Genomic DNA, 21,786 nt, shown 5'->3' on the forward strand with positions numbered 1-21,786 from the left:
TCTCTAATAATAAGCCTAGCATGCCTAAGGGAGAAAAAAAAAATACAATCTAATACAAAATAGCATATCACAGTGTCCCCTTAATCTCCAGTATTAAGTTCATGATTGAAAAATCTGTAAGAGGAAAAGATCTATGGCATAAGTGAACCAATAAATGCTATTAGTATTTTCTAAAATATTATATAAAAATTTCTACAAGTAATATATTCAACACAATAAATGAAGAGAATGGCTGTCATAATTTTGAAGTATACTATGCTATAATTTTCTTTTACAATTCCTTGCTTGTGAGAAATTGATGGCCACCTCCCTTAATAATATGGTTGCCAACTATACAGCAGAAAACTGTACATTCCTGGGAGGCATCTTTGCACTTCTGTGTCTTGTCCCAGGTTCTACAAGCTTAAGGCTTTTCACATGTATTGACTACAAGCAGCTGTCTCCTATCTCAAAGATTTCTGGGTCACCTGTGCAGGACAGACAAATCTTACAATCCTGGATAATAGCAGAATTACGGAAAACAGGAAAAAAGTTTCATAAAAAAATATCCCTTTGAGTATATTAACAAGGGAAGCTACTGCAGGTCTTTAGGTTAACAGCAGTCATTGCAGTGTTCTCACTCTGGAGTACTGGGTTTTAAACTGCACCCCAGAACCCAACACTCCCATCCTCACCCCCACTCCCAAGAATGCATGAAAGAGCCAGGCACAACCCCAGGCTCAACAGGACCAGCTCCTCCTCCTGTGTAGTTTATTGCCCATACTACTGAGCAAGACTTTTGTACTGAGGGATCCCTGGCTAAAAAGTTTTTGAAATGACACACTCAGGCAATCTCCAGAAAAGTCAGTGAGTTCCTAGGGCCACCTTAGAAGTTGAGTAACATCGAAGGGAGTTCTGAAATAGTGGAGACATAATGCAAGCAAAAGATTTTTACTTCAAGCAAACTGAAAAATCCAGAGGGAGAGTATGCCTCAACAAATATTACATAAAGTCTGTTAGGAGAAAGTACATCCGCACACTTACATTTCTTTTGGTTTTTGCTCTAGATTCTAACTCCCCTTAAATATACTGATACACTAAGACATTACTTACTTTAACAGAAAACATGTAGCTGACTGAAATAAGTGCTTTATTCCCCTTCTCCCTTTTAACCACAGACAGGAGAAGTCTAGGCCATTTCCCAGAATACCACAGCTCTGCAGGTGGCAGACTGCCTGACTTTCAAGGATAGTTCCCTAACCTGACTGTAAACTGTCTGGCCCACTGATTTTGAACACAGCAGACATGCAGGCATACTTAATCTTCAGTTAGGAGGAAATAAAGGCATGCCTGCATGCCTGGCGTCACAGAAACAAGAAAAACGAGTGATGATATATGCAAGGCCATTCTAACATCAAGGCCTCAGTTTTCCATCTCCTTTCTCAAAATTCAGTTTCATGAAAATCCAGAGGATGCCACTACCTTAGGGAAGACTTAAGAGTAACTAGGTTTGCTCATTTGGTATGGAAGAAGTAAAGTTTATCTTCTTTGGTAGGTAATATAAAGTATAAAAGTAAAGAATTGCATTAGACAGATTTTATTCCAGAAAAAAAAAGGATAATCCTAAAGAGAAATGTTAAAGAGGGAACATTTGTTTCATTATTCTAAGAAAAAAATCCTAAATCTTTATACCCTTGCAACCTCAAATAGAGAAGTGTCTGTTCCTTGTCCAGATGCCAAGTCTTATGTTTTCTACAGGACGCCTTCTCAAACTTTAATATTACACAAATCATCTGAGAATCTGTTAAATGAAGATTCTGATTAAGTAATCTGGCATTGGTCAAGACCCTCCATTTAACCTCTCCAGCAATGCTGATGTTGCTGGTCTCCAGACCCTACCTTGAGAAACAAGGTAAGACAGCATCCTATGGGATTCATTATCAGCCAAACATCTGCTCTACGCATTTTATTTTATTTTTTTAAAGATTTTATTTATTTATTTGACAGTGAGAGACAGCCAGCGAGAGAGGGAACACAAGCAGGGGAAGTGGGAGACGAAGAAGCAGGCTCATAGCAGAGGAGCCTGATGTGGGGCTCGATCCCATAACACCGGGATCACGCCCTGAGCCGAAGGAAGATGCTTAACCGCTGTGCCACCCAGGCGCCCCTGCTCTACTCATTTTAAGGCAAATAATTTTATGGGCACAAATCTGCTGAGGGAGAAACTTAAACCACCTAAGACTAACATTATGTCAGCATAAAAGATTTAAGTTCTATCTGGTTCAACATCAACTGGTGGCATATCACCATGATCATACCACAATGAACATACTGTAAAGTATTTTAAAGAACTGATCTCATACTGGTTTTTTTAGAAACAGACAACTCTCATACAAATAAACAGAAACTATAAAATACTTTCCTTGACAACAATAAAGTCAAGAAAGGGTATTCTTCATTAGCTCTTTATTAACTGTGACTGCTGATCCCAAGCATTCTGTAAAACAGAATTTTAACTGAGGGGATACATAATGTATACACATTGATACAAATTACTTATAAAACAATTCTCTTAGGATTTCAATCGGGATATCATAAACTATGAGAACTCTTATTTCTCTACTAGAGAAAGATACAAAAATACTATACGTAGATGGATTTACTGTAACTTGGTTTTTAAAAATGAAAAATCAAGCAAAAAATAGAGAATCCTGTTCCAAATTAAGCTAAATATTCCTAAGGGCTTGCAACACCTGCAAAAATCAGAATTACTTCGTAAATATTCAAGAATTAGTTCATAGATTTCACATACTGAAAGGCAAATTTAAGGATGATGAAGTAATATTTAAGCATTTTTATGAAGTGTAGATAAATTGAGTGAAAGACAAACACTGGTATTTTGGCCATAATATTTCACAGAACTCATTTGTACAGAAATGAAATCTTAGAAAGGTTAAAAAACACACAATGACTGTTACTATATAGAGCTACTATTATGCCCTTACACTCCATAAATACTTAAAAGTATATACACCACATAGGTACACATGCACCTATTGTCCTCGACTGAAACATGCTATTTGCATTACTTTTTTGATAAAATTATGACTAAAGAGCAACTGTATAAACTGTATAGTTCCCCTTATAATAAACACATGTATAAAAAGTTGGCACAGAGATTGCATGTGTTATGAAAAACACTGAAATAAAACTTTCTTCAAGTCACCAATAAACTAGTAATCATGTTGGGCTTAATGTCAAAAATTTTTATTTTTCTCTGCTCCAAACTGGAGATGGCTATTACATAATTATCATAAAATTAAGTTAAGTAACACATACCTACTTTAAAAGGAATAAATCCCTTAAACAAAGTTTAGGTACTTCCCACCAGAAAATTGTGCCTCTAATCTGTGTTCTAACTCTGAAATCTGCCAAGACACACCATCTCTCAGTTACTTATGTCATTAGCCTGGTCTTTCTTCTACACAGAATTACTCAAATATCAAATAGTTAAAATGCAAGAATAATACCTCAAATATATAAGTGCATCCTGAAACTGGTATATGGTGGAATTAACCTAATACAATAATAAAGACAAATACATTTTTTAAAAGATCCCAAACCTTCTATTCTTAAAAAAAAAAAAAAACCTTTATTTTCTTTGTTTAGTAAGTATACATTCAATATCTTGGCAGCACTACACAAATTAATGTCAAACATATCTACAACAGAGAAAAAAATTATATAAAAATTGTTATTTATTCCTTAAATCACCCTAACAAAACTTAACGGAAATATTTTTAGCTCAAAATTAAAAAAAAGTGGGTTAACCATGCTTTTAAGGAGTTTTAATATATCTACATTACAACTTTAATTATAAATTCATACCATAACAAAGTTCCAGAGGAATACCTAAAAATTCCAAACCCTCAAAGACAGCAAAGGACAATGTTTTCTAAATGACAGAATACCTAGATAGTGCTCCGAGGCTTTCAACATTCAAGGTACAAAAAGCCATGATTTTAATTTTGGCTTTTAAAATAATATCTCAAATAATGAATGAATAATATTTCAAATAATATTTCAAATAATGGGTTTTTTGGTTTCAAAATGAAACAGTTTGACAGCCTCGGTGTGCATGTTGAGTGAGCACGTGTAAGTCATGGAAGAGACCAGATGAACATACTCAGCTGAAGAGTAAAAACCACAAGGGTAGTTTCACACAGCTTTAAATCATTTTTATTCTTATTCATATGCTGTTCAATTAAAATTATTTTATACTTATAATGAACCATTGGTTAAGGAAAGTAAACCTAAGATATACTGGAGCTGAAATAAAAATTAAAGAATTTAAGAATGATAAGTCTGACAAAGTCCTTAAGATAATATTAGCTAGATCATTAAACTGCATTCATCTGATCAAAATACTTAGAGAATAACACCTCAATGACTACAAATATTGGTTTAAAAATATGATGATGAATATATCCAATTTGGCTTCTTATTTTTCTGGAATAAATATTAATCACAACTTTTAAATTCTAAATAAAAATTTTTAAATTCTAAATTAAACATGCATCCAGCAATTAAAACCCTAAGTATTCACCCAAGAGAAACCAAATATATAAAACAAAAGACTTGTCAAAAATGTTTACAGCACTTTTAACTGCAACAGCCAAAACCTGGAAACAACCCAAATGCCTATCAAGAAGGAAATGGGTACACAAATTGTGATATAGGCAACGGGGGAGGACTGCCAAGCAATAAAAAGGAACAGTGATATGTACAACTGCATAAATAATCTTTTAGATGCACTGAGTAAAAGAAGCTGGACACAACACTATGTAATATATGATCCCATTTATATGAAAGTTTAGAAAAGGTAAAACTACTCTGTGGTGAAAAAGAATCAGAAAAACGGTTGTCTTGGGAGGGGGGCTGGACTATGAAGGGGCATGAGAAAACCCTCTGGAGTAATGGCAATGTTTTATGTTTTGATAGTGGTATGGGCTACATGGCTTTATGCATGTCAAAATTCATCAAATTATATACTTAAGATGTGTGCATTGTACTGTATGTAAGCTTCACCTCTAAAAAAAAAAAATCAATAGCTGATGTATTTATCTCTAAGTACACAACCAAGAATTCAAAACATCAAGTCATGAACAAATTTTCTATTTTTGTCCTAATACTGCAACACATTTATATTTATATAACATTTAATACACATTTGATTACAATTGTTAAGTAGTAAAACATGAAAGAGATGGTAAAAAAAAAAAAGTACGGGTGAGAAAAAGTCTAACATATGTCCAACTGGAAGGAACAGACAGAATAAAGAAGAGAAAATAATGAAAGAGAAAAAGCTAAAATTTCCCAGAACTGATGAAATATAAGAATCCAGATCTCCAGAAGCCACAAAGAAAGGAAGGGAGCCAGCTAGAAAGAAAAGATCACCCACGATAGAATGACAGAATTTCCAGAAGTCCAATGAAGCCAGAGGACCGTAGCATATCTTCAAGGTACTCAGAGAAAAGTAACTCTAAACCTACAAGTAGGTACCCAACAAAATTATCTTTTAGGAACAAAAATAAAATAAAGACATTTGTAAATAAGTAAGTAAAGTGAGTTTGCCACCAAGAGACCTGCACTTAATGAACGCCTGAAGGACCATTTCTTTTAAGACTACAGCCTGACCTCTGCCTATGTCTTCCCTACCACCTACTCACGAGCAGACCTCATCTCCCTTTCTTGGCTTGACTTTATTTTTTTCCATAGCATCTCAACATCTCCTAACTGACCATTTATTTAAATTGCCAATATCCCCCACAAGATTGGAAGCTCCACAAAGGTGGCACTCTTTGTATGGTTTATTCACTACCATTTGCTAAGCACTGAGAAAAGCACTTCACATCTCTTAGGCATTCAATAAAGATTTGTTGAATGGATGCATCAATAAACAAGTGAATGATACACTTCAAGAAAAAGGAAAATAATTGCTATGATTTGAATGTTTGTGTCCTTCCAAAATTCATGCTGAAATCCTAGCTGCCAAGGTGATACCACGGGGGGGGGGGGGGGAGCAACTTANGGGGGGGGGGGAAGCACTTAAAGAAGGCAGAGCCCTCATGAATGGGCTTAATGCCCAAGAAACTCCCCTGCCCCTTCTGCCACATGACGTTATAGCACGAAGATAGCCATGTAGGAAGCAGGCCCTCAAAAGACACCAAATCTGCCTGGGTTTTGATGTTGGACTTTCCAGCCTCAATAACTGGGAGGAACAAATTTCTGTTGCTTATAAGCCACCCAGTCTGTTATGTTGTTAGAGCAGCCCAAACAGTCTTATGACAATAATCCAAGAAGGACAATCAGGCGTGAAAGAAGGAAGCAAATAAAATGGCAAAAAATTTGATTTACTGCATGTAAATCAAAACTAATACTGTCTTTAAAAATAATAATAACGTTATTAGAATGTCAGATTGGGTTTTGAAATTTGGCTATATGTTATTTATAGGAGATATACCTAAAGCATAAGGATATGGAAAAGTTGAAAGTAAAAGGATGGGGGGAAAAGTGATATGATGACAAGCAGGTACCAGTCCAAACAAGGTAGCTATATTAACATCAAGCAAAGTAAGTTTTAAGACAAAAGGTATTAATAGAGATAGAATCTCTACATGATAAATGCTGAAAGTTTAACTTACCAGATAAAGAGATATAGTAATTCTAAATTTGCATGTACCAACAAAGAATAGCCTCAAATGTATGTATGTGCAAAAGTACACCAACAAGGAGAAAGAACAAACCATACCTCATAATGAGATATTTCAATACATTTCCTTCAACACCAGTAAGAAACAGAAGCCCCAAATTGTACATTAAAAAGTGTGCCTGCCTAGCTTTCATAGAATTCCGTTCCCAGAAATTAGAGGGGAGACATTCTTTTCTCTTTTTTTTTTAATTTAAATTTTAATTAGTTAACATACAGGACAATATTGGTTTCTGGAGTAGACTTCAGTGATTCATCACTTACATACAACACCCAGTGCTCATCACAAGTGCCCTCTTTAATACCCATCACCCATCTACCCCATCCCCTACTCACCTCCCTCCATCAACCCTCAGTTTGTTCTCTATTGTTAAAAGAGTCTCCTACGGTTTGTTTCCTTCTCTCCTTTTTTGATTTACCCCCTTCCGATTATGTTCAGCTGTTTTATTTCTTAAATTCCATGAGTCAGATTGTATGGTATTTGTCTTTCTCTGACTAACTTCTTTCACTTAGCATTATACTCTCTAGCTCCATCCATGTCGTTGCAAATGGCAAGATTTCATTTTTTGATGGCTGAGTAATATTCCATAGTATATACATACCCCCTCCTCTTTATCTATTCATCAGTCAACAGACATTTGGGCTCTCTCCATAGTTTGGCTATTGTTGATAATGCTGCCATAAACATTGGGGTGCATGTACCCCTTTGAATCAATATTTTTGTATCCTTTGGGTAAATATCTAGTGGTGCAATTGCTGGATCGTAGGGTAGTTCTATTTTTAACTTTTTGAGGAACCTCGATACTATTCTCCACAGTGGCTACACCAGAGGAAACACTTTCAAATGTATATAAATATTTATAAAACCTGATCATACACTAAGCCATAATAAGTTACAACAAATTTCAAGAAATAATATCACATAGAATATGCTCTCTGAACAGGATACAATTAAGTTAGGAGTCAATAAAAGTAAACAAAATTTGGAAATTAAAAAAGAAAAAATACTCCTAACTTATGAATCAAACAAGAAATCTAAATAGAAGCAAAAATACTTAATTATGAATAAAAAACATTACATTTCAAAACTTAGGGGATACAGCAGAAGTGGTACATAGAGAAAAATTTATACCCAAAATATTGATGTTAGAAAAGAACAAAACATGACCTAAGTGTCCAACTAAAGAAGTTCGAGAACAATATTAACACAAAGAGAAAGGAGAAAACAAAGATGAAAAATCGATGAAAGAGAAATAAACATTAAATAAATAGATCGAAAAAAAGGCAAAGGTGTTTCTGTGAAAAAACTACTTGTTGAATGAATGAACTGAATAAATTAAATCTGATAGGCAATAATTTTCTCCGTGTGTCACCTAATTCTCAGCAAAGGTCCAGCCCTCCTTCCTTCTCCTCCAAAAAGAGCCCTGGCTCTCTGGAGTAATAGCAGATACTGACATTCCCCTCACTCACACTTTGTCCAGTGCAACATTGGCTCCCCACACCCGTGCTACCCCCCTCCCCGCCCCATACCAAAATACTGTCCTCCTTCAAGTCCTGACACCTCAAATAACTCCAGAAAGGATTTCCTTAATCTCTTCCCAACCACACAGGAGGCCCTTGCACCTAAAGGCTCAGCCTGAAACAGGAAGTTCTCCCCTCTCTGGGAAGATTCTTTATATGCTGGCTTGTCCTAGGATCTTTTGTGGCTTATCTTGCTCCCCATCCACCTATATGCTGCAACTACCAAAGTATCACAAATAGTTTTTAATTGACCTTCATCAATAAATCAAACTCCGTGTCCTCTGAAATTGCATCTTGGTCAATATATATGCAAGATCCAAACTCAGCCTATCTAAAGCAGTTTTCCTATTACCTCACATATTTCTCTCTGATTATTTCATATTTAGATCTTCCCTAAATGTAATGCTTTTCCACATCACCCCTGAATATGTATATGTAAGGACACATAAGTATGTCCTTAAACAGCTGCTGTGAAATTTCTGCCTGATCCTCATAATAACCACACATTAAGTCCAAACTCCCTTCTCACGATACAGGAGTGATCTTTATTTCAGGAGGTTTTGCCATGACCTCTGGCCTACTATTCAAAACAAACTTCTAAGACTCTTACCATCCAACTTAAATTAAGCCTCTCACTTAATCTATGAAGAAATTAGATGTCTTGATATTAATCACACTCTTCCATTCAATGTTTTTCTTTTGGCAACACTTCTTTACTGCCCTCCCATCCTCTTGGGTCATCTGGCACCAGATCACACTCTTTCATTTTTGACTAACCAATTCACTTTCTCTAACTCCAAATGACTTTCCTAAAAGCTCTACGTAAGTAGTACATATACTATACCTTAGCTTTAACTTTGCCTTTCCCACTGGAGAATATCTTAAACTCAGGCATCACCTTCTGGGAAACATGTTCAAGGGAGGACGGAATCAAGATTATTTGGCAGTTTCATTTCATACAGGCACGTATATCATAGTACTTCAACGACAAAGATAGCACAACATGCTACCAGCATACTCACTAATAGGCTATGAACTTCATTACCTGGGCAGATTAAAAAGCACCCAAATAAATGAACTAAGACCTTGCTAATTAAATAGACAGCAACAAAGTCTCTTTAATAAGAGCAGGCAACCTTTTTCAATTTAGTTGTCCAATTTGGCTCTTTCCAGGAACACCTGGCCGTGGTCTGGACCTCTGGTCTTTCTTTCATTTCAGGGCATACATTTACCTTCTCTGGATAAAATTACACTTTTTCTTTTAAATACCAGAGCTCCACTGGCCTTTGAACTGAGTCTTAAAGCAGTGGGGAATAACAGATAAAGGACTAGAAGGTAACTTGGACAATCTGGAGTCTATTCCAGCCGATGAAACACCATGACAATCAGGATGGGTCCTTTAATCTGGATTTAAACTCAACCCTCTCTAGATTGAATATTTGACGCTGACTTTAATAACAAAGTATTAAGTTACTTTATTTGATATGAGGTTTTTAAAGTACAGCAATATCTACTTGACTAATTATGAGTATACCCCAAAATATAATTATTAAAAATCATAAATACACTACTAAAGATAAGCATGTTAAAAAACAAAAAGGAAAGAAAAAATGCCCATATACTTTTTTCCTTTTACTCCTCAATACCTTAACATTTTATTAGAAAGTAAAGAGAAATCAAGGAATTACAAAGAGTAGGAAAGGAGCTAAGTATATTCTAGGATATAAAATACAATCCAAACTAATTATGATAGTACTATATCCTAGAAATCTTAATATCATTCAAATTACCCTGAAGAATGTTTTCAGACTCCCAACACTCAAAAGCCTGTGTTTAATGCAAACAGTCACCAGAATAGGCTCCATTCATACATATTTCAAAATATTCTCATTGTTCCTAAGTACAGTTAGTGCAAATAAAAGTAGACAAATGTTCAGGGAGAACTCAGGCTGTGTACTTAATGCCTCTATGGCCTTTTTAACTTTGCTAAATTTTGTGCACAGTTGAATCTGATCAACTGTCATGACCTCAGCAGGGATTACAAACTGCCAAAACCAGAGTTTGCTTTCAACAGCGAAGTGTAATTTTAGTGTTACACATTTTGTTTTTCAAATACCTTAAAATGGAACATGTATCACCAAGTGTTCCACCTTTCTAGATTGTCTCACATATTGAGGCTACCTGGCTGGCCCCCAGAAGCATCTGAGTTTGAAACCACCGTCCTACGGAAACTCTGTAGTGCAATCAAGCTTCTCTACCTACAGGCTTCTAAATCTAAGGTTTTCTCTTTCTCTCCACCTAGATACCTAAGTCCTATCCCTTTATCCAAGACCTAGCTTAAATTCTACCTCTTCCATAAAGCCTACAATGAGAAACTTAGAGAGTTTAGAGTGATTTCTCCGTCCTACCAATTCCCATGGCCCTCAATGATTGCTTCACTCTCCCAGAACATACTACATGAGTTCCCTTTACTGTTTAAGTCCCCTGGACCAAATATAATGGTCTGGGCCTAGGTCTATATCCTCTATTTACTTCCTAAAACCTACATAAAAACCTGCATATAAAGGGCACTCAATAAATGTTTGCTGGTGATAATGTTGAAGTCAAAGGTAAAATAGGAACTGGAAAGAAAAACCAAGGATCCAGTGAGGCCATGACCTCTGGCGGAAACATCACTCAAAGTCTGTGTACTCAAGGTGACTTGCTGGTGTGAGTTCCACATAACCTCAGGCTACACAAATCAACAGAGCAATGAAAATGGCGCACTGCCTATCCCTTGAGCAAATGACCCAAAAAGACCACAGAAGAGATGGCAACGCTTGCAAAATGAAAATGCTCTCAACACAAGGCGGGGGAGGGGGAGACACACAGGACAGGACACAACACACACATAATCACAAGCTTCATAAAGTAAGCTTTCAAGGCAATCCCCATTTCTATTTTGTCACCTGTCCCTTCTGGGAAAATCACACAACCAAAATAAACAGGAGCTAGAAAATGGGTAGAAATTCTTGTAGTGGTGAGGGTTCATTCTTTTTCCTAGAAAAAAAGACATGATCTAGAAATGCATTTGTAAAACAGGCATTTTACCTGCAACACAGGAAAGGAACTTGGTCAAGTTTTCTCTAGATGGGCACGCCCCCTAGTGGGCACTTCATGACTCACCTCTATGAAATGGTCGGCAGAGATTGTGGGCTGTTTCTAAAATATCATTTCCCCACAATCATTTCCCTCACTTACTTATATAGTATATCTTCAGATTTCTACAATATTGAGGAAGTACAGTTATATTATTAGTAATATTTCAGATATCCTCTCTTATTTCATTACACCCCCAGAAACAAGCTCACTGGTAAACAGCAAAGCACTCTTTTAGACTAATGTATGCTTGAAGCACTTAAATAATAGGTTCAAACTTATCTTGAAAGACCATAAAACTTATAATTGAAGAAAATTACATTATAGGTTTTTCTCTCTCAAAATTAATATTAGAATCATCTTTTGTAGATGTTTAAGTTGGTAATGTTAGCTGAGTAAAGGCACTGTTTCTAGGCACTGTGAAAAGGATAAAGAAACAAATGTTCATGGCTCTGTGAGCCTACCTAATATTATAAAACAACCATACACACCAATCTCAAAATGACAAATGTGTAGATAATTCCACAAGCATTTGCTGAATACCCATTATATGCACTAAATAAGAAGAAAGAAATGTGTTCTGATCTGGGTGGCATTTGAGCGCTTCATTGGATTAGAGCTGGACATGGATTAGAATTTCCCTTAAGGTCAGGAACACGACAGGGATGCCCACTCTCACCATTTTTGTTCAACATAGTACTAGAAGTCCTAGTCTCAGCAATCAGATAACAAAAAGAAATAAAAGGCATTCAAATTGGCAAAAAAGAAGTCAAACTCTCTCTCTTTGCAGATGACATGATACTTTATGTGGAAAACCCAAAAGACTCCACCCACAAATTACTAGAAGTCATACAGCAATTCAGCAATGTGGCAGGATACAAAATCAATGCAAAGAAATCAGTTGCATTTCTATACAATAACAATGTGACTGAAGAAAGAGAAATTAAGGAATCTATTCCATTTACAATAGCACCAAAACGCATAAGATACCTAGGAATAAACCTAACCAAAGAGGTAAAGGATCTATACTCTAGAAACTACAGAACACTTATGAAAGAAACTGAGGAAGAGACAAAGAGATGAAAAACATTCCATGCTCATGGATTGGAAGAATAAATATAGTGAAAATGTCTGTGCTGCCCAGAGCAATTTACACTTTCAATGCAATCCCTATCAAAATACCATCTACATTTTTCACAGAGATGTAACAATCCTAAAATTTGTATGGAACCAGAAAAGACCCTGAATTGCCAGGGGATCGTTGAAAAAGAAAACCAAAGCTGGGGGTATCACAGTGCCTGACTACAAGCTATATTACAAAGCTGTGATCATCAAGACAGCATGGTATTGGCACAAAAACAGACAAATGGATCAGTGGAACAGAAGAGAGACCGCAGAAATGGACCCTCAACTCTATGGTCAACTAATCTTCAACAAATCAGGAAAGAATATCCAATGGAAAAAAGACAGTCTCTTCAATAAATGGTGCTGGGAAAATTGGGCAGCCACATGCAGAAGAATGAAACTGGACCATTCTCTTATACCATACACGAAGATAAACTCAAAAGGGATGAAAGACCTAAATGTGAGACAGGAATCCATCAAAATCCTAGAGGAGAATATAGACAGTAACCTCTTTGACAATGGATACAGTGACCTCTTTCAAGACATATCTATAAAGGCAAGGGAAACAAAAGCAAAAATGAACTTTTGGGACTTCATCAAGATAAAAAGCTTTTGCACAGCAAAGGAAACAGTCAACAAAACTAAGAGGTAATCCATGGAATAGGAGAAGATATTTGCAAATGACATTACGGATAAAGGGCTGGTATCCAAGATCTATAAAGAACTTCTCAAATTCAACACCCAAAAAACAAATAATCCAGTCAAGAAATGGGCAGAAGACATGAGCAGACACTTCTCCAAAGAAGACATACAACTGGCTAACCGACACATGAAAAAATGTCCAACATCAATAGCCATCAGGGAAATACAAATCAAAACCACAATGAGACACCACCTTACATGAGTTACAACAGCAAAAATTAACAAAACAGGAAACAAGTGCCGGCGAGGATATGGAGAAAGGGGAACCCTCTTACACTGTTAGTGGGAATGTAAGCTGGTACAGCCACTTTGGAAAACAGTATAGAGGTTCCTCAAGATGCTAAAAATAGAGCTACCCTACGACCCAGCAATTGCACTACTAGGTGTTTATCCCAAAGATACAGACATAGTGAAAAGAAGGGGCACATGCACCCCAATGTTCATAGCAGCAATGTCCACAACAGTCAAACTGTGGAAGGAGCTGAGATGCCCTTTGACAGACGAATGGATGAAGAAGATGTGGTTCATATATACAATGGAATATCACTCAGCCATGAGAAAGGATGAATATGCAGCATTTGCATCGACATGGATGGAACTGGAGAGGATTACGCTAAGTGAAATAAGTCAAGCAGAGAAAGACAATTTTCATATGGTTTCACTCTATATGTGGAACATAAGGAATAGTGCAGAGGACTACAGGGGAAGGGAGGGAAAACTGAATGGGAAGAAATCAGAGAGGGAGACAAACAATGAGAGACTCTGGACTCCGGGAAACAAACTGAGGGTTAGAGAAGGGAGGAGGTGGAGGAATGGGAAAACTGGGTGATGGGTATTGAGGCTGGCATGTGTGGTGATGAGCACTGGGTGTTATACACAACTGATGAATCATTGACACTACATCAAAAACTAATGATGTACTATATGCTGGCTAATTAATCATAATAATAAAAAATAATAATTAAAATTCATTGTAAACCTACCAAAAAAAAAGGAATTTCAGTAGGCAGAGAAGTAGCTGGCATTCCATTATTAATTATTACTTATCACATGAAGGAAAAGAGACATAAGCAAAAACACAGAAGTGAGAACTTTCAGGAAATTCATGAATAATCAAATGTATTTGGCAAGAGAAAAAAATAACTCCCAAAGACAAATAATAGAAAGGTAGGTTGGGTCCAAGTTTCAAGAGGATTTGTAAAGTCAGGCTAATAAGTTGTGTTTTAACCTACAAATAGTAAAGACTCTATTAAAGTTTCTCCCAGAACAACAAGACCAATGCAAGTATTTTTAAGGAAATGTATCCTGGGATAATATACAGGTTTAAGGAGGAACTAAGTAAGGCTAGAATCAGGGAAGCCAGTTATGCAGATAATGCAACTGTCCAGCCATCAAGGATGAAAATTTACAGACTTGATGGTGGTAATAATACCAAAAAACAAACAAACAAAACAAGCAAAAAACAAAAACAAAAAAAATGCATTCATTAAACAAATGTTTATTGAGCACTTATTATATGCCAAGCTGAGAAACCATGGTAATTAAAACAGATGCCTGTGGACAATGACAAAGAGCTGGAGACAAACTCTGAAGCACAGAGAAGGGAGTAAGGAGCTCTAGTCCACCTGAAGGAAAGCTAAATGAGTGACAGTGCATATGAAGTTATTAACTGGACACAATTATGTAATTCCTAACTCTTCTAGAATGTTTTGTGTTCATTTAAACAATGATTACTAAGCAGGTGTTTTTCTAGGCCCACTCTGACGTAATTATGCAGAACAAAGCAATAATTCTCAAATGCTGGCCCAATAACTTACCCATCCCTACAGATTTTGATTCAGTATATTGAGAGTAGAGCCTAAGAAGCTACAGTTGTAAAATTCCCCAGATGAATCTAATGGTCTGCCAGGTTTAGGATACACAAGAGAAAAGAATGTTTTAATGAGAGGATCCAGAAAATGGGTTTGGTCAAACCCCACAGTGCTACTGAAAATAGATCAGAGAATTATCAAGCTGGAAAGAACAATGGTAATCACCTGGTCCAGCTGAGAAAACTAAGTCTAGAGAGGCTCCATGTTTGCCCAAGGTCTCTGGACTAGTCAATGGCAGACTTAGATGAGACCTCATGGTCCACTATGCCCCATCTCTTCACCTGCCCTTCTCCCTCAATTCCTCAAGTAATCCCAGCCTCAAATCTTGAATTCTAAATGGTTCCTGGCATCTATTTATCAAAATCTTTGAGACTGATTGGAGAAAAGGTAGCCCAATCAAGACTTTAAAAACTCAAAGACAGTTCTCCCTCAACCTAATTAAGCACTAGTTCTTGTCTTCTGACCCTAAAACACCACTGTTATTACTCTGTGTGTGCACACTTGTATACACACACTTGTCTTTTTACATATTGGTTTATTCTGCTGGTCTTATTAGCTATACATGTGTCAGCATCACTACATCTATAATGGGCCAACTCAGGTCCTTAGTGCCTGGTGATATCATATGAGGACATATTTAAAAGATTTGACTTAGAATCTGATGCTCTTAACATGATGATCTGAGTCAGTTCCAAGATAGGAAGGCTTCTCTCTGTAGCCCCAATGAAATTCCATCCACTGGCGGTTTTTCCTGTGGGGAGAGCTACAATATGGTGATTTCTACATTATATACAACAACACCTGGGACTATTCCAGTGATAATGAAGGAATGCTCATTTTTTCTCCACTAATTCTGTTAAACACTAAAATTAAAAGGAGACTCTACAAAACTGTTGAATACTGAAAACTGAGGGAGAATTTATAAGGCTGACAATATCTGATGCCAACTTACAAGTCCCCTAAAAAACCATGGGTTACTTTCATTACAAAATAAAAGCAGCAGTTAAGATTTGTTAACAATGACTTCTTGCTTCAATCTTATCTCACTTACAACTTAAGACTCAGTATAGATTTAAGGCATAGCTTGGCATGGGTTCAAGGAAGACTTGGGAAGAAACAGAACCCACTAGCTATTGAATCTTTATGTGAGAACTAAGAAGCTTTTCCTGACACAGGGAAAAAAATAAAAAAAAACACTGCAATTGTCCAGCTATCAAGGGTTGAAAGTTCTAAATTTAAATAATTGATGAATTGGGGCGCCTGGGTGGCACAGCGGTTAAGCGTCTGCCTTCGGCTCAGGGCGTGATCCCGGCGTTACGGGATCGAGCCCCACATCAGGCTCTTCCTCTATGAGCCTGCTTCTTCCTCTCCCACTCCCCCTGCTTGTGTTCCCTCTCTCGCTGCTGTCTCTATCTCTGTGGAATAAAGAAATTAAAAAAATCTTTAAAAAAAAATAATAATAATAATTGATGAATTGACAAAAATTACAAGAAATCACACATATTTAAAGAAATCACAGATACTTAAAGAATTCCTATCAAGTTATATTGCAAAGGAATGATGATCACCAGGCTCCAGAACCTACATAAATGCATGTGGTTATGGTAAGTAATTAAATGTAATATATATTTTAGAGGGAGGGTAGAGGGGCAGAGGGAAAGGGAGAGAAAGAATCTTAAGGAGGCTTCAAGCCCAGTGCAGAGCCAACATCGGGCTCAATCTCACAACCCTGAGATGTTGACCTGAGCTGAAATCAAAAGTCAGATGTTTAACTGACTAAGCTACCCAAGTGCCCCAAATGTAATATGTTTAATTAAGTTATTGGTGTATCTGATTTATATGTAAATTCTATAGGCTTATTCAGTAATCGAGATAGGTAATGCAAATGTAATTTTTAATATATTATTTATAACTCAAAGTAGTTACTTAACAGCATGAATTTTCAGTTTTATGAAAATCTTAAACATATAAACTACATTTCTTCATGTAAAGAGAATTCAAACAAGTTTCTTCTGTTTACTCATATCTATGCATTAACCATCTTCTTGAGAAACACAACAAAATTCCAGATCAAGTAAATTTCTATAAAAGACGAATTACTCCTTTCCCTGTACACATTATAGACAGACATGTACACAAGTACAAATAGAACAATCTGAGGAAAACATGTTTTTTGTGCATTTATTTTCTTTGATCTTAACCTACCTCTCACCCAAAAAATACAGTGATTTAGTATGATACAGTTAAGCGTTTACATAATAATTTCAAGATGGTGGATAAAAGAGAAAAATGTTACCCACAATATACTTCAAAAGAATAGAATATATTTATATGAAGCGCACAAAGCAAGGCCCAACATTTCCTTTCTGAAACATGTGGCCAATTTGATGTCCCTATGTGGTGGCTAAAGAACACAAAATTAAAAGTTGTAGCATCTCTTTAGAGTGGTTTTGAACACACAACATTGTATAAAGCATTGCAAAATTTTCTCAACTTGTTCATTAGAAATAAAGAATGAAAGATATTCACAAAATGGAAAAAGATCTAATTATCTTTCATTCCACTATCCTATGCAAATACTGCTTTACCTAAAAACCAATGAAATTAATTGAAAACTTAAATTACTTCGTAAAAGTGGTGGGAGGAGGCAAAGAATTCTATGTACATTCAACTGTAAAATCTGTTATTAAAGAAAAAGACATGGAAACTATTCCAACAATATGCTTGTGAAAAATGAAGAGGAAGAAAAAAAAGGCTTGAAACATCAAATATATTGAGATCAAACAATACCCCCAACTTCTTTTAATATTCAAAGAATAAAAGAGTCCCTTCTAGTAATATCCAGGGCTAACTGTTTGAAACTAATATTTATGAAATCTAGATTATGGTGTACATTGAGTCTGTTTGTTTTCCTAATGTGAGCATCTCCTCTCTGTAGCAACTCAGTCAGTCCTATGGCATGAGTCAAGAATAGCAATTGGCCAACGAGCTAACCACTTCATTCCAAAAGCAAGGTTTCCTTTCTCAAATATGATAAAGATTAATACTAACACAATTACCTTTTTCTTTCTGTATCAAAACAAAGGAAAAAATAAATTTAAAACATGTCATCACTTCATCACACATATCACAAGAATTACTGATACATACTCTAACAATGAGAGTTCATGACAATACTGTCAGAGGAGATCCAGATGCCAATTTGCAGGAATTAGAAAGGACAGAAAAGCATGCTAAAAGTCACTGTGAATATGTGATCAGCACAACTCATGCCGAAGGAACTTCCACAGGACAAACAGTTCAGGTTCTCTGACAGAAACACAGCCCTCACTTTGCTTAGTTACGATATTTACCAATCTCAGTTACCACAGTTTAAACAGTACCAGTCGCTCAACAGCATGGTTCAAATTTCAGTTACCATGGTATATTAACTATATGAATATAGTCATGAATAAGTTGCATGAAGTACAGATTTCATTGCTAGCTCTTCAGTTCACAGATCACTATGTAAACATCAGAGGCTCATCGTGATCAGTAACCAATCATGCCGCTTCCTTCAAAGTCTGTCAGTGATGGGTCACCATGCACAGGCAGCAAAGTGTGTAGCCATGCTGCCTCCTTGTCTCCTAGTGATAAATCCATTTGTCATTTTACCAAAAAATGATAATCAAAAGAGGGAACTGGCCAACAAAGATGAAAGTGAAGCAAAGAAACAAAAAGTGATAATGTTGGAAGTAAAATTCTAATAAAAAATAAATGAAGTTATGAAGAAACAGCTGAAAGTGGGAATGTGTGAGACTCACACCATTCAAGATACTTTAGATCTACAGTCAGAGGAACTTAGTGAACACAAATTTATTAACATAAGTAAGGAATGTGACTGTGATAAAAAGGACAAAGATGTCCCAGAGGAAGTGATGTTGGCAAAAAACAAAACAAGAAAGAAGAAACGATATTAGAGCAACTCTAAGAGAAAGACAAATACATATGATTTCACTTCCTTGTGGAATATAAAAAACAAAACAAGTAGGGGCGCCTGGGTGGCACAGCGGTTAAGCTTAAGCGTCTGCCTTTGGCTCAGGGCCTGATCCCGGCGTTATGGGATCGAGCCCCACATCAGGCTCCTATGCTATGAGCCTGCTTCTTCCTCTCCCACTCCCCCTGCTTGTGTTCCCTCTCTCACTGGCTGTCTGTGTCTCTGTCAAATACATAAATAAAATCTTTTAATAAATAAATAAATAAATAAATAAAAATAAATAAAAAACAAGTAAATAACAACAACAAAACAAAGCCAAACTCATAAATACAGAAAACAAACTGGTAGTTGCCAGATGGAAGGGGGGTGGGAGGTGGGCAAAATAGATGAAAGGGATTAAGAGGTACAAACTTCCAGTTATAAAATAAGTAGGTCATGGAAATGAAAAGTACAGCACAGGAAACATAATCAACAATATTGTAATAATCTTGTATGATGACAGTTGGTGACTACACTTATCATGAACACTGAGTAATGCACAGAACTGTCAAGTCATTATGTTGTACAACCTGAAACTAATATAATATTGTATGTCAGCTATAACTCAATAAATAAAGAAATAAACTGAGGGCGCCTGGGTAGCGCAGTCGTTAAGCATCTGCCTTCGGCTCAGGGCGTGATCCCGGCGTTCCGGAATTGAGTCCCACATCGGGCTCCTCCGCTAGGAGCCTGCTTCTTCCTCTCCCACTCCCCTGCTGTGTTCCCTCTCTCATTGGGTGTCTCTCTGTCACATAAATAAATAAAATCTTTAAAAAAAAAATGAAAGAAACTGAACTTGAAGGAGAAAGAAGGAAGGGAGGGAGGCAGGAAGGAAAAAAAAACTCTTAGAGATATTTTACAACACGGGAAGAGCAAAGGATAAAATGTTGAAAGCTGTGAGAGACTATGGACTCTGAGAAACAAACTGAGGGCTTCAGAGGGGAGGGCGGTGGGGGAATGGGATAGACTGGTGATGGGTAGTAAGGAGGGCACATATTGCATGGTGCACTCGGTGTTATACGCAACTAATGAATCATCGAACTTTACATCAGAAACCAGGGATGTACTGTATGGTGACTAACATAATATAATAAAAAAACATTAAAAGAAAAAAAAATGTTGAAAGCTGGTCTAAAATTAAAAAGGAGTTCGACAATTCACCTTGACATAAAAAGATGCTCTCCATATTATAAGTAACATAACAAGAAGGGAAGTGCCAAACTACTCTTGATAAGTTTTTTTTTAACACAAACAAAACACTAATTCTTACTGCATCTAATGTTTCAAATTAGCATACTAAATATTAGTTTTACTTTTTATCATTTTTCTATACATTTATAACCAACAGTAAAAGAGTTTTTAATGTTTTGACAAAAATGTTTAAAGGTCATGGAACAAGTGTAATTTTTTGTCATTGAGACCCTTTCACACATTTCTAGCACGCACATTTTTATGGTCCAGCACTATCATGCAAAATATGGACTGTCTATATGCCATAAGGGAAAGAAGTGGGTAAAAGAAAAATCCAGAAGAGTTGGGTCCACCAAGAGAGGGAAGTGGAACAGAGTAAACAATTTTTATTTTTATATTATGTATACAGCACTACAGTTAAATAGTAAGTGTTTCCTTCTCCAGCATGTCTTCCCCCTAAGTCATGAAAAATAAACAAGGTTGAAACAGAGAGGCCACTTACCAAGAAAAGACAATACAAGGAATTTATATTCTTTGTGTTTTAAAATTGTATCTTAAAATCTATATATCCTGAAAAGTCAAGACAAAATGTGTTTTTATTTGATTTATGTGTAAATTAGCTTCTTAACCCACTATCAGTTTATAGTAATAAGGGGCATGTTAACTGTGGGAAAGGAAATGATAAAAACTTTCTCGCCCCACACTATATGCTATAAATTGCCTACCTAACAATCACTCTCCTCCCCCTCCTTTGACAACAAAACCACTACTTTGTTTGGGAAGACGATGTGTCCAGCAGCAAGCCATGCGCTATATAAGACAGTCGTTAGGATAACCCATTCAACTTTCTAAGCTCTCTTGAAGCCAAGAATAGCCAAGTGACTGAATTGTGCCCCTTCTCTACTACTCCCCAAAAATAACTAAAGGGAAGTCTATAGGGAGACTCTGGAAAACTTTCGCATCCCAGATTTAAAAAGTAACAGATACATCTGGCAATAGTCTCTCCACCCCCATCATCTCTCTTCTTCTCACCTTGAATGCAGATGTGACATCTAAAATTGTAGGAGCCATATTACATCCATAAGGCAAAAGGCATGAGAGAAAGGCTCAAGAGAATCCCAGATATGTTGGCTCCAGCATCATTGGAAACCTAAGCTAACGCCAGCAACCAACCACCTCCAAACTTTTTATTATATGGCAACAGGCCAGGGAGAAGGAAGACAAATATGCATATCCTAACCACAATCAGGTTTTCTATTGTTTGCCGCCAAAAACATTCCACGGGTTAACCATTCTTACTTTCAACTAAGTCAAATGTAAATGTAAATGATCAAAGACTGAGGGGAAAAAAAAAACACTACAATTTAGTGAGATAGCAAGCTATTAAATATTTCTCTTGCCTTAATTTTTATTTCTATTAGTATTGTGGTAATGGTACAATCAATTACTTTTTTAAAGAAAAACAAGAAATATCA

At 36.4% G+C, this 21,786-nt stretch overlaps 1 protein-coding gene across 6 annotated transcripts in view; it reads right to left on the reverse strand.

Moving 5' to 3' along the window:
• The window catches only part of TASP1 (taspase 1), a 260,013-nt gene that overhangs the window by 156,975 nt on the left and 81,252 nt on the right, over positions 1-21,786 (reverse strand). The gene's annotated exons all lie outside the window — the stretch shown is intronic.

This window comes from Ailuropoda melanoleuca, chromosome 13 (assembly GCF_002007445.2).
Source record: "Ailuropoda melanoleuca isolate Jingjing chromosome 13, ASM200744v2, whole genome shotgun sequence".
Taxonomy (NCBI): domain Eukaryota; kingdom Metazoa; phylum Chordata; class Mammalia; order Carnivora; family Ursidae; genus Ailuropoda; species Ailuropoda melanoleuca.